The sequence below is a fragment of the Myotis yumanensis genome, unplaced genomic scaffold (genome assembly GCF_028538775.1).
Source record: "Myotis yumanensis isolate MYYU_CA2020_CCGP unplaced genomic scaffold, mMyoYum1.0.hap1 SCAF_12, whole genome shotgun sequence".
NCBI classification, from domain to species: Eukaryota; Metazoa; Chordata; class Mammalia; order Chiroptera; family Vespertilionidae; genus Myotis; species Myotis yumanensis.
In genome coordinates this window covers 24418488-24433415 of record NW_027223763.1, presented here as the reverse complement: position 1 = coordinate 24433415, position 14928 = coordinate 24418488, and the positions used below count along the sequence as shown (strand labels likewise).

At 38.7% G+C, this 14928-nt stretch overlaps 1 pseudogene; it reads left to right on the top strand.

Moving 5' to 3' along the window:
• Positions 1-10871: 10871 nt before the first annotated feature.
• Positions 10872-11257, top strand: LOC139021076 (small ribosomal subunit protein uS8-like; annotated as a pseudogene).
• The last annotated feature ends 3671 nt before the right edge of the window (positions 11258-14928 follow it).

The following is a 14928-nucleotide window of genomic DNA, read 5'->3' as shown; positions in this document are numbered from 1 at the left end:
TTTTTAGGGTTGGAGCAGAACCTGGCATATAAAAGTTACTCAGATATTTTTGGGAATTAAAAATTCAATCATAAGATTTGTTTCTAAATAGGGAAATTTGTAGTTTTTAGGTTACAAGTGCCTTGAGGGTAGCCATTTGACACAAACAAAATATCAGCAATGACTTGATTAACAAAGAATTTTGCAGTAGTATACACTGATATTTCCAGAGTTCTTGAAAAAAAACAGTAGTTAGAAGAGATTAAAGATTAATATCATACGTGGGTCTCCTATCACTTTGTCTTAATTTGCTTAGGTTAGCAATTCTTTCACAAACTACAGCTAAACCACTGTCATACTTCATGAGAGATATCAAATTAATGGGGTCTGAATGAAGTGATCTTAATAATCTGTATAGAATTGATGACTGTCTATTGTAGAAACATCATTTGGTCTATGCATATGTAATTCATATCTTAAGGGGCTGATGGAAGGAATTAGAAGATTTAATTTATGCTATGAAAATATTCTTTCTGATCCTCACTCACCAGTTCAACACATAAAATCAAAAGTTTACTCCTATATATTAAATATGGTAAGTGGATAATTTGAAAAGAAGGAAGAGGAGAAAGCTATAGAAAGAGGTATAGTTTTCTAGAGCATACTCTCTTTCACCCTTTGTCTTAAGGAGATTCTTTTGTACCCCAAACAATAAGACTGGGATAAATGGCATTGATCTTCATGCTTATAGACCATAATGCTGCCCAACGGACTTAGAAGAGACTGACAGGAGACTCATGCATATCATATTATGCAAGTTTTTGAGGTTAGAAATATTTAACAGGCTGAAGACACCATTGTTCTTGAGATATAATGGATCAGTGAATTTGAAAATGAAACCAGGGTGGAGAGCAAAACCAGAAAGGATCTAGAACCAGTGACATCTCACATTTGTGGGCCAACTACGGCCCTGAAATGTGGTTAGTGAGGTCTTGTCTTGAGGCGATATTGCCAATAGTTTGCTTAGCAGTGGTTCTCAACCTTCCTAATGCCGCTACCCTTTAATACAGTTCCTCATGTTGTGGTGACCCCCAACCATAAAATTATTTTCGTTGCTACTTCATAACTGTAATTTTGCTACTGTTATGAATCGTAATGTAAATATCTGATATGTAGGATGTATTTTCATTGTTACAAATTGAACATAATTAAAGCATAGTGATTAATCACAAAAACAATATGTAATTATATATGTGTTTTCCGATGGTCTTAGGCGACCCCTGTGAAAAGGTCGTTCGACCCCCAAAGGGGTCGCGACCCACAGATTGTCAACCCACAGGTTGAGAACCCCTGGCTTAGAGCCTAGAGCAGTGGTTGGCAAACTGCGGCTCACGAGCCACATGCAGCTCTTTGGCCCCTTGAGTGTGGCTCTTCCACAAAATACCGACTTCTGCACATGGGCCACGAAATTTCAATTGCACTGTACATGTGTGCCCGCACGTGGTATTTTGTGGAAGAGCCACACTCAAGGGGCCACAGAGCCGCATGTGGCTCGCCAGCTGCAGTTTGCCGACCACTTGCCTAGAGAACTGTGAAGTTTTTTTTGGTGTTGCACTTGAGGAGAAAGTAGGCAACAAATGAGAAAGAGGAGCCTTTCCAGTAGCTGGAGGGAGCATGGCACCAAGAGAAGACAAAAGAAAAACATCTCACCTGAGCAGTGTTGCTCAGTGGTTGAGTATTGACCTATGAACCAGGAGATTACGGTTCTATTCGTGATCAGCACATGCCCGGGTTGTGGGCTCAATTTCCCAGTGTGATGTTCAGTTGATCCCCCTGCATAGGAGGCAGCTCATCCATGATTCTCTCTCATCATTGATGTTTCTATCTTTCCTCCCTTTCTCTCTCAGATAAATTAAAAATATATTTGGAAAAGGAAGACATCTCAGATAACATAGCATGCAATTGTGCAGAGGCCAGCAAAGTCCACAGCCAGGGCCACTGACTTATCAGGGTAGTAAACTTGTGCAATACAAAGAGAATTCTTAGAGAATGTTATGATTATTTTAACTATAGGACAGAATGTCAGACGAGGGCATAATAAAGAGTTAAAGATGTTTAGGACTGGAATGAAAGTAAGAAGATAAAACATCCTACTCCTAAGCAAATGCATCCTCTTATTTTTATGTTCTGGGTTTTTCCTTCACTAAGCAATAGAAAACAATTGAACTATACAAGGAAAGCCCCCGCTTCAGGTGACTTTGTCTCAGGCGGGAATATGGTATTTAGACAAAGGACCCTATCATGCTCTCTGGGCTGATGCTGAGATTTGACACCTCCACCTTGGATGAGCCCCTGCAGTTGAGAAACTAATGGCAGTCCCGGGTGGTTCAGGAAGGATCAACATTGAATATACCATTGCTACATCCATTTCTGGGGAGGAAGTTTGGATCTGGAGAGTGTGTTGCTGTGGGATCAGTGGGGTTGGGTGCTTGAAGGTATTATTTCTTTTCTTTTTTTTTTTTTTTTTAAAAAAAATAGTGTTCTTTAATGTATAAGCCTTTGCTTCAAGATCTTGGGTATTTTAGGTATTCAGTTGGCTCATGTGGGGTGATTTAAGGGGCTTGGTAGAAAAAGTTCCCCATTCTCTTTAGGTAACTCATTAACCAGCAGAATGACTCTAAGCATCAAACACCAGGAAGGAACAGTATGAAGGCCTGTGAGGCAGTCACTGACATCCCCAAATTAATTTGGGAGTGGAAGACAAAGATAACAAAAAATGACCAGATCTATAAGAAAATTTAAAACCCTAGTTGCAAGGAATAATTTAATCTTATTCAAAATCTTAAAACAGAAAGGTAATGATTGAAAACTGAGTCCAGATGCAGTATAAAATTCTATCTTAAATCCAAGATTTGCAGTTGCTAGAATGTAAGTTGTCATGTATGTCAGAAAATTTCAATATTCCAGTGTTGGGAAAATGATTGTGTTTTCCCGGGTTAGTTTTTTCCACTTGAAGACTGTAATTGTGTGCACAGTTCCTGGTCCTTAGGATACAATGATGGTTTCATAATCTCACCCCACTTAGTCACAGTGCCTCTGCAGTGCACCCTACAAAGCACTGAATAGACTTAAATAAAAGTCTTCTGACTGCACAGTAGAGAGATGATTAATAGCAAAACAGCCAGGTCCGCCCAAAGTGATTGCACCATAGCTCATCTTCTCAGTTTCTCGCATTTTTTATTAAAATGGTAGATTGATTTTTCTGCTTTCACGGCTTTTACAGTATAAGATGATGCATTTCTTGTCTGGCAGCCTGCAGTTGGAAGGTTGAGTCCCTATGACTGTGTGTGTGTATGTGTGTGTGTTCGCACATTTGTATTTGTGTGTGTGCATGCATGTGCATGCTCATGCATGTGCAATAGTGCGAAAGTTTTGGACTGAGTGCTAGGAGACCCAGGGTTTATTTTTGCTCACTGTACTCACAGTCCAGATGACTAACCACTTTGAACTTTTACATTTTGCAACATCAATGTTTCTTTGGTGTTCCTCACAGGTGTGTGAGAGCACTTCGTCAGTGTTGCTAGGTGAGCCCATGAGGCACTGTGGTGTAATGGTTAGGATCACTGGTGCTGAACACAAACAGATTTCTGTTTTGAATCCTGGTCTTGTCCTTTATTCTCCGTGTGACTGTTGAGAAATTGCTTTGCTTCTCAGACAGTGTTTCCTCATTTGCTTGAATATGCTGCCGTGAGCTTCACATGAGAATGTGTTGATACCAGAAAACCAACATCTTCCAAAATGATGACAACTTGTCTTTTTATAATTAATAAATTTGATTCTCTTTTAATATAAGATCATACCTGATAATATATCCGGTATTAATCTTTAATCACTACCTTTCTGGTTCAAGAGAGAATTCAGAAGAGATCAGTTAAACATCTTAAAGATAGAGTTTGAAGTATACGTTATGTGGTTCTGTTCCTTTCTTTATACTTTTTTCTGCTTTACCCCCAAAATTCTTGGGGTCTGCCGTGGGCCTCAGTGATTGATATTGGAGGTTTTCAGATGAACCCTGCTTTTTTCTAGTACATAAAATCATTAATATTGCCACTATATTACCAGTCAACAATAAAATGCCTAATCTCCAAGACATATTCCTAGTGTCCTTTTAGTCAACCTTTGTTTCAGATCATCCATGGGTATTTTATTTTAAAATGTTCTGCCATTGTAACCAGCCTGTTTTATGGGGAATCCCCCCAAAAGCTTGCATTGTTGCTTTGAAGAATTATTTATATTCTCCCCAATTTGCCACGAAAAGAAGAAAGATGTATATCATAGTGGTCTATTATTTATTTTCCTAGTAGCAATTTTGTTTGCACTTTGGACAAAAAGGCATTGCTAAGCTCTTTTCCCTCGCAATCAGGGAAAGCAGTGAAAACCTGACAGAGAGTAAGTGTGATTTGTTTCCTTAACAGTGGCTGTTACTCAGAGTTAAGAACATTTCATCATTATCACTGCATTTGTAATATGCGCTTGGCGATAGGTGTTCCGTTAGCAAAGGAAAATACCAGGTGGGAATAAAGTCAGTGAAAAGAAGATGTTCACTAGGAGGAAGCTAATTATCTAACAAAAATATGTCTTGAGTCTAAAAATGTGTCTGGAGATCTCAGTGCAAGGACCATGTTGGAATTTATACCAGGAAAAGAGACCACACTATGAGAGTCAAAATAAGCAAAACACTTTATTTGGTCAGACTTTGATGCTTAGGCTATTTGTATTCTGCCAGATTCATAAGATGATTTAAGGTATCACACAAAGATTCATATATGGTAGAAAGATAAAATAAGTTGGAATTGGAATGAAAAATGAATCAAAGGAAAAATAAAGATAGGAAAGTACAATGGAGCCCGGAATTACTTTAGTACAAAAAGATGAGCGGTGAAATCCTATGCACTTGCCACGGAAGGGCCAAAAGTTGGCTCACACCTTCCTGTTGGCCATTGTTAAAGGGAAATGCAATCCACTGTGCAATTCACAATATTAATAATATACTGAGACATCCCTCCCAAGGATATTTATAGGGAGGGCATTTTGAAATCTAGTTAATGATCATCAACAAAATAAACACAATTAAAAAATTGTGATAAAATGCACATAACATAAAATATACCATTTTAAAGTGTACAATTTAGTTGCATTAAGTATAATCACACTATTGTGTGACTGTCACCATTATCTAGTTCTAGAACTTTTCATAAAATGAGAACCCTATATCCACTGAGTGGTCATTCCCCTGACAGTCACCAATCTCCTTTCTGTTTTAACAACATTCTTGTAGTAAATGTAATAAACACTTTCACGTCCTGTATTATAATGTTACAAAGTGGGTGACAGCATCCCATTTTCATATTTATGTCTAGAAAAACGGACTTGACAGAAGTGAGGGTAGATGGCCTCCCTCACCTCTGAGACCACCAGGAGAAACAACTGGGGAGAATTGTTCTACCTGAGTGATTAGGTTGGAAGAATTTCTAAAGAGAGACATTCAGCATGATTACTATGGCCTTTAATTTGGTGAATAAAAAAGGCTTAGGTCAAGTTTGTTGAAGAATGACTTATAGCCAAGGATTATTGAACTATATTAGCATTTATCACAGTCCTAAGGGTCAACTCAATTTCTTCTATTGGTGAGGCTAATCCAATGTGAGGAATAGAGGGAAGCCAAATGGTTGCTCTGAAGGAAAAAGAAACAAGCAAAGATTTGGAAAGCTGGAGGTGAAATAAGTATGATTTATGTCCACTGTGGTAAATTCCAAATAAGCAAGGTTTTAGGGTAGGGAGATGGGAATCAGTAAAATCAGTGTGGAACTCAATTGGGCTCCTTAATTTTTTTATTTTAATGTGCTAAGAAGAAAGACTGGTTGATTTGGCTCCAATATTTAATTTGAGTTTTGAGTCATGGGTAAGAGTAGGGCATCCTATATAATAAAAGCCTGATATGCAAATTGACTGACTGGCTGAACGACCAGTGGAATGACTGGTCACTATGATGTGTACAGACCACCAGAGGGCAGATGCTCAATGCAGGAGCTGCCCCCAGCCCGCAGGCCCCGACCAGTGGCTGTGGCAGGGGGCAGGGCCAGTGATCAGGCAGCGCCAGGCTAGCCAAGGCAGGTGCCAGCGGGGGCCTCCCTGATCGCTCCACCGGTTGCCCTACAGAGGGAGGTGACTGGTGGCGGTGGCAGGGGTTGGGGCCGGCGAGCGGGTGGTGCCAGGCCATCCAAGGTGGGTGCCAGTGGGGGCCCCCCCAATCGTCCCACCAGACACCCCACAGATCAGCCCTGATCGCCGGCCCAGCCTAGAGACCCTACCCATGCACAATTTCATGCACTGGGTTTCTAATTTGAGTGTAAAGAATCAGCATAAGTTAAGATATGGAGGCTTACACTTTAGGGTATACTCAGAATCATTTTTTTTAAGTCAGATATCCAGTTATTTAATGAGTTTTCTTATTTAATCAGTGTTTTTCTTTCCCATAATTTCTCTCCCATTCTTAGAATCATAATCTTAATGCACGTCCTTGGCATCTTTTGTCTCGTTGACTCCTGAGGTTTTGCAACTGGTCTTTCAAGCTCTTGACCATTTAATTCTTTCTTCAAACTTCCCAGTATAAGTCCCTAAAGACTGTTTAGGTCACTCCACTCATATTACCCTTTTCTTCCTAAGCATTTAATATAAGAAGCATATGATAGTGGTGCCATCTAAATTAGCACAGGAAAAAATGATATCTATAATAATAAAAGCATAATATGTTAATTAGACCAGACGTCCTTTTGGACAACCTTCCGGATGAAGCTGGGGCTGCAAGGGAAGCCTGGGTCCGGGGTACCTGCTGGCAGCCGGAGGGAAGCCCGGATCCTGGATGCCACAGGGAAGCTGGTGCTGGCAGCTCAGGGAAGGAAGGCCTCGTCTTGCATGAATTTTGTGCATTGGGCCTCTAGTTTCAAAGAATTGTGCTCAGGCATAAATTATTTATCTTGAGAAAAACACCACTTAAATCTTCATCACATATCATAATAAATTGCATTAATTAATAATTGTATTAAAAGAATAAAAGTATTCAAAATACAGGTGAATATTTCTCTAATTGAAGTTTAGGTAAAAGACTTTCAATGGGGGAAACGACAAAGAAAAAACTGATGGCTTTGACAACATACAAATTTAAATTATTCAGGTAAAGAATATCATAAAAGAAAATGTATGCATGAAGCTGGTCAAATACATAATGAATATGAGAAATCCCTCTTGTGTCTTTTTATTCTTTTACCCTTACCTTGTGGCACTTACTCTTCCCTTGCATGTGCGGTTCCCTCTGCCTGGAATACTCTTCCTGCATTTCTCTCCATGACTGGCGTTTCTTTATTGTTTAGGTCTAAGGGCAATATTTTCTTCTTACAAAGGTCTTCCCTGTTAACCTTCTTGAAAGTAGCCAGTCCTCACCCTTTCACCCTTTATGACCTTTACTCTGTAACATTACTTCATAGCTGTTATACTAACATAAATCATTTAATTAGTGTTCTCACCTGTCCCCTAGTATGCAAGATACATAGAATGTATAGACCTCATCTGTCTTGTTCAGTGGCATCTTTTTGAAACATGGTAGGTGCTCAATAAGTGTTTGTTGAATGAATGAATGAACAAATATATATGTAGAAAAATTGGGAGGATACATAACAAAATGTAATAATAGGTAGAATTTTATAGATGATTAAGTTTTTCTTTTTAAAAAAACTTTTGTGTCTTTCCCAGATTTTCTAAAGTGAGTATGTATTACTTTGTCAGAATTATAACTTAGTGGCACTTAGAAGACATATTTTATTAAACAGTAGCATCTATTGTGTCGGGTTATTAATTTCAATTAGCATTGACAAAAGATGATAAACTAGCAGACTATAAAGAACAAATTTCCTACAAATAGACTGTCAGCTTACATCCTCTTAAATAATCCACATATCAAATACACCCAATTAGCTTAACTAATAATGAAGAAATTAGGCCCAAAAGCACTATCTACACTGGACCTTCTTTTAAGATTCTAAAATAAAACTCTTCAAATAAGAATTTTTAAAAATTAGGTACCACTGCCTCGTTTTAAGAGATGGTTGCCAGAAGTTTAGTCTCCCTAAATCTGCCAGATATTTAAAAGAGAGGTTGGGGGAAAGGCTTGGATATAAAACAATTTGAAAAGTATCACAGGGACACTATCTGCATTGCCTAGTCTTTTGGGGGAAGCTTTCATCACCTTGTGAGTTTCTGCAGGTGTCCCTAACAAATTAGCATGTGCTTTATGAGGGTAAATATAAAAAACCAAGGTTGGACTGGGCCCTCTCTTTAGACAGACTCTAATGAGGAAGGAAGATTTAATGAAGAATGAATCTGAATGCTCTGCTGAAATTCTCCCTTTGGTACTCTCGCTAAGCAGGCAATGAATAGAGACTTTTGAATTGGTGTGTGACCTATGAGCATGTGTAACAAATGACTTTGTATATCTGGGGAACATTGGCAATTCTTGAATGTCTGTGTGTGACATTTAAACGTGAGTAACACTTGAGTAAGTCCCAGAGTCAGCTGGAGTCAATAAATGCTATAATCAATATACCATGACATTTGTAACTTGTATCACAGCTCCTCCTAAATCTCTAGGTGCTTGCTTCCTGCAACACATCATTTCCATGCTTTTGTTGCACAGTCCCAGCTGCTGCAAATCTCATGGAGAAGCATTTTTTTCTACTCTGCATTTTCATAGAGTTCAACTTGTATGTTCCTCATGATTTAGCTCATGTCTTGTCTTTTGTGATGGGAGTGATTTATACTAGTATGCATGACATCTCCCCTGGAAGATGTAACAACTCTCAGACTCAGGGCCCGCACCCAGGCACATCCCTGGGAGCCTACCTCAGGGTGGCTCATAAATTCCCATCGGCTATTATTAAAGTCACTGGTGTCTGATTACTACCTGGCAATCTTGATATCCTGCTTCTGTTGCTCTAATATTAATCTAGTGACTCTTAGGAGCCTATTGATCCCAAGGAGGGCTGTTAGACTCTCTCAGTCTTTTATTGCCTGCTTTGGATGTCTGGAATGTAAGGTATGTTTCCCTGAGCCAGCAAGGAAGATATTCTTTAGGTACCCCACAGTATCTCGTCTCCAGTAATTCTTTTCAAGTCTAGTGTCCTATGTCCCATGAATGACCTCCAGATAAGGATCTTACATTCTCTTTCTTTTCAATTTTTTAAAATTTAAAAGCAGTCTAGTGTTTATTCCTTTGAAGGTAATCCTTTTTTCCTTTTAAGTGAATTTACTGGGGTGACACTGGTTAACAAAATATTACAGGTGTTAGGTACACAATTCCTCAACACATCATCTGTAAACTGTATTGTGTGTTCACCACCCCAAGTCAGATCTCCTTCCATCACCATTTATCCCCCAATAACCTCCACTATCTCCCTTCATCCCTTTCCCCCAGCAATCACCACACTGTTGTCCATGTCTCTCTTTTTTTCTCTTTTGCTCAATCCCTTCGTGCCCCCACCAAGGTGCCCCCTTTCCTCATGACAACTGTCAGCTGTTTATCGTGGTAAAATACACATAGTGTAAAATTGACCATCATTTTTGACTGTATGGTTCAGTAGTATTAAATATATTCAGATTGTTATGCAATCATTACTACCATCTATCTCCAGAACTCTTTTCTTCTTGTAAAACAAAAATTCTATATGCATTAAAAAATAACTCCCAGCCAACATGGCTCAGGAGGTCATGGTTTGATTCCCGGTCGGTGTTGCGTGCTCAATCCTCAGTGTGGAGCATGCAGGAGGCAGCCAATCAGTGATTCTCTCTCATCATTTCTATCTCTCCCTCTCCCTTTCTCTCTGAAATCAATAAAAATATATTTAAAAAAATAACTCCCCATTCCCCCAATCCCCATCAGCCCCTGGCAACCACCATTCTGCTTTCTTTTTCTATGTATTTGACTACTCTAAATACCTCATGTAAGTGGAATCATTTAGTATTTGTCTTCTTATAACTTGCTTATTTCATTTAGCATAATGTACTCAAGGTTCATCTGTGTTGTAGCATATGTCAGAATTTCCTTTTTAAGGTAGAATAATTTTCAATTGTATCTATATATCACATTTTGTTTATTCATCCATTGGTAGACAGTTGGCTTACTTTCATGTTTCAGCTATTGTGAATAATGCTGCTGTGGACATTCTCTTATTTTAAGTTTGATTCTTTTTTATCCATGGAAGTCCCTAAGAGACTATATTTATTCTATTTTAATCTGTGAGAAGACTGAGAAGAGGATTATGTGTAAGTGATGGATTAAAGAAGCTCCCAGGAGACTTAGTAAGGGATTGGGGGAAGTGGAATTGGGAAGAGGACAAAGCCATCACTTGCAATTTCAGGAACTGCCAAGAAGGTAGCATTAGCTTGATCCCATAGACAAAATTTGGAATGTAGATTAGGATTCAGTGCTGTCAGTAACAAAGCAAGAGATCTGAGTTTCATACTCCTGTACCTTTTAGTCACCCCCTGTGGGGTGTAGACTCCCAGGCACTTCTGGTTTTCAGTGTGCTCCAGCATCCCCAGGGCAGTCCTCCAAAGTAGCACACCATAGCTGGGGAAGGGGCATACAATGAGTAGAAGGGACCTGAGGGGATCTATGTAGAGCACAAGCAATGTCCTCTCCAACTTCTCACTGGGTGTTTACATTCAGTGTCCTAGGTATAAACCATCACTTACAATGTCCACTTCATGGCATTTCCAGGAGATCCATTAAGAACTCATGAACTCTTTCCACTGTCTTTCCATGCCACCATACTGGTGCCATGAATGTCCTGGCTGATGCTATCAAGAGTATCAACAATGCCAAAAAGAGAGACAAACACCAGGTTCTTGTTAGGCAGTGCTCCAGAGTTGCCATCTGGTTTATAACTGTGATTATGAACTGTGATTGTGGTTGTTACATAGGCAAATTTAAAATTATTGATGACCACAGAGCTGGGAAAATGGTTATGAACCTCATAGGCAGGTTAGACAAGTGTGGAGTAAGCTTCAGATTCCACGTGCAACTCAAAGATCTAGAAAAATGGCAGAACAACCTGCCTTGGGCCTGTTAGCTTGGTTCATTGTACTGACAACCTCAGTGGGCATCATAGACCACAAAGAAGCAAGACAAAAGCACACAGGGGGGACAATTCAGGGATCCTTCTAGGGATGTAATACATACTTGCATATAAAATGCCTAAATGGAAAAAAAGAATTCATAAAAATATGACTCTAGTCACCTTCTTCAGTATGCCAGCATTTCTTAGATGGATACTTCTGTAGAAACTCATCATATTTTCTAAATCCCTCCTTAGATGTCCATTATTATCTGTTACTGTCTTTGCAAGCCTCCTGTTTCCATTGAAATTAGTTTTGAAGGTTGCTCACAAGTTATAAGAATGACTTCCCTCTTACACTATGGAAGGCAAACATTTTGGGACAATATGGCAGCCAAGGGATATTATTAATGTTATTTTACAAATTCATGAATACAGCCTTGAGTATATGAGTGAACATTTATATCAGTGTTCAGCTTCTAGAGACTTCCTGTCGTTGGCAATGCTGCATGGAGGAAAGATGTTATTAAAATCCACAAATCCATCTCTCCCACCGTGAACATAACTTTTAATTTGACAGTCATAAAAGTCATCAACTATAACTATAACCATCATTTGAAAGATAGAGGAATTGAGGAAGAGAAAGTTAATAGCATTTCACTGAAGTTGTATTAATCCAGCAATAGATCCTTCTATTAACTGCAACTTAATCATTTTCAGTAAAAAATAAATTTCTTTCATGGGACATGATAAGTAATATGGCTTAAATCTCTTCAAAAAAAAGTTTCCCCTTTCTTTTTTTATTTTTTTATTTTTTTTAAAATATATTTTATTGACTTTTCACAGAGAGGAAGGGAAAGGGATAGAGAGTTAGAAACATCGATGAGAGAGAAACATCGATCAGCTGCCTCTTGCACACCTCCTACTGGGGATGTGCCCGAAACCAAGGTACATGCCCTTGGCCTGAATCGAACCTGGGACCTTTCAGTCCGCAGGCCGACGCTCTATCCACTGAGCCAAACCGGTCAGGGCAGTTTCCCCTTTCTAGTCTCCATTCTTTCTATTTGCCATATACATTTAGGTTAAAACAAATGAATTTTGAAACTCAATGGTAAGATTGTGCTTTATGCTATTAGGGCCTAAGAATCTTTGATGTTTGTAGTCAGGATATTGAGATAGAATTTTACTGAGTGAAGTTCAAATTAGATTCAGATTCAACCACTAGGTGATTTCTATGTATCTTGACCTCTGTGAGTATTATTCAACTCAATCCATACAATACTCTTATAAGAAGAGATTATTGGTCCCAATTTTACATTGGAGGTTACAATTTTAACAGATAGAATTATTACCATTTATTATCACCATATCTAGCAACATCATTCTCCTAAGTCCCATGATCATCTGGAACTCTCACTTAAGAACCACATAACTGGCATGCATTGATGCTTTACCAAAATGGGGAAAAGAGATTAAATTTATGACCTATTATTAAAAGCAGTCCTTAAATATTATGGATATTATAAGCAGTATCTATAAAGTTGGGGAATTTCCAAACATATATTTTGGAGAACAAGGGAGGTAGACATTATGGGAAAAGACAACAGACTGTAAGGGCATCTGTCAGCTTTTGCCAATGGAAATGTAGAAACAGTGTAAACATGTACTGAACAAGCACAGTGCATGGCATACAATAATAAAATCAACTTTATTTTAGAGTCCTAGTGTATCTTTAAGTTGACTGTATAAAGATACCTCTCCCCTTGCACTGGGTGAATACCCCAATGCCAGTGAAGACAGTAATAGCAGAAGTAACAATAATACCACCATATATTTTGATACAGTTTACACTGTACAAAGTGTTTAGTTTAGATGCTCTAATTGAGTATACATTTGAGTATAAAAAAGTTTTAGAAGTTATTACTCCCATTTTACAGTTGAGAAACCTTAAATTCAAGGAAGAGTAAGGACTTTTCTAGATGATAACAGCAATATTAGTAGATCATGTATATTGCTCATTAATTTTAATATTTATTAATAGATGGTGTCTATTGATATTTAATATTATTAGCTACTAATAGGTAATATTTATTGGCAGCTCAAGGAATTGCATAATTTAATCATCACAAACCTCTGATTAGGTACCACTTTAAAATTTCCCAATTTTCCAGATGAGGAAACTGAGAGAGGAAGTTAGGCAACTTGCTCCAAAGTCTAGGATTAGAACTCAGCAAGTCCATTATGCTTGTATGTTGGCTTAGATTCATACTCTGGCTTTTCTTCTGTCCTAGCTCTAGCCCTTGAAATCCAAAGCTCAACATGGGCCCACTTGGTAACTTAGTGGTTCCAATTCAACTACCTTGTAAGAGAAGAAAATTTAACAACTGGCATGCCTGTCAAATAATCTAACAATATATGAGATGCTGGGTATTGAGAGCCTATTGATGGTACATGCCAAAGCTGTTGATCAAAGGAACAAAAGACCCATACCTCTTTAGAGTCAGTCTTGCATTTGTTTGCAGCTGAAAATAATTATGAGTTTTTGCTATAATCGAGCAAATTGACAAAGATCTAGAAACTGCACAATTAAGCCAGTCTCAACTTGGCATTGATAAGGAATAAAGCTCCAGCCCATGAGATGCCTGTGTAGTTATGAATAAGGATCTCCAGGTGTTTTTTCAGCCCAACATTTTGGAGATTGGATAATTCATGTGACTCCAACTCTGTGACTTATGTGAGAATAAGTTTTGTGAGTGTCTGAGCAGGGGCAGAAATTGTGTTACACAGATGGAAGGCTAAAGCACATTTTGAAGTATTGTCACATTGTGTCAGTGGCTAAAAAAGTTTCTGCAGCAGTCAGAACATTTTGCTGCACATTATTCACATAAAAAGATTGCTTAGTTTTAGCAAAATTCTGCTGGTCATGAAGGTGAAAACCATATTGTCAGAGTTTCTTATCGTCATCTACAAGACAGATAGTAGGCTTCTATTACATGGATGTGTGCATGTGTGTTGTGTTAAGACAAACCCTCGCCCATGTTCATCAGTGACATTAATGAGGCCTAATTCAAATACCATATATAATTTTTATAAATATGTTCTATAGCCCTTCTTATTAAAAAGATAGGCTAGATTAGGGTTTCTCAGCTGTGACATTCTTTTTATCTTTATTTTATTGTTATTTTTTTATTTCAGAGAGCATAGGAGAGGGAGAGATAGAAACATCAGTGATGAGAGAGAATCATTGATTGGCTGCCTCCTGCATGCCCCCCACTGGGGATAGAGCACGAAACCCAGGCATATGCCCTGACTGGAATTGAACCATGACCTTTCAGATCATAGGGCAACATGCAACCACTGAGCCATGCCAGCCGGGAGCCGTGACATTCTTGACATTCATCTATTGTTGATATTATGGCTCCAGCATCTTAATGGCAGATGTGATTTTACTTTTTTTTTTAGCATGTTCCCCAATTTAGGAGAAAGGGTAGCAAATATCAGTTATGTCACACAACACAATGTTAGAAAAGGCAGGAGACTTCACAGTGTTTTCCCCTATTTTTTTTTATCCTCACATGAGGATATGTTTCCATTGATTTTTAGAGAGAGTGGAAGAGAGAGGGAAAGATGGAGAGAAACATTGATGTGAGAGAAACACATCAATTGGTTGCTTCCCACATGCGCCCTGACCAGAGAGGAGCCTGCAACTGAGGTACATGCCCTTGACCGGAATCGAACCTGGGACCCTTCAGTCCACAGGCCGACACTCTATCCACTGAGC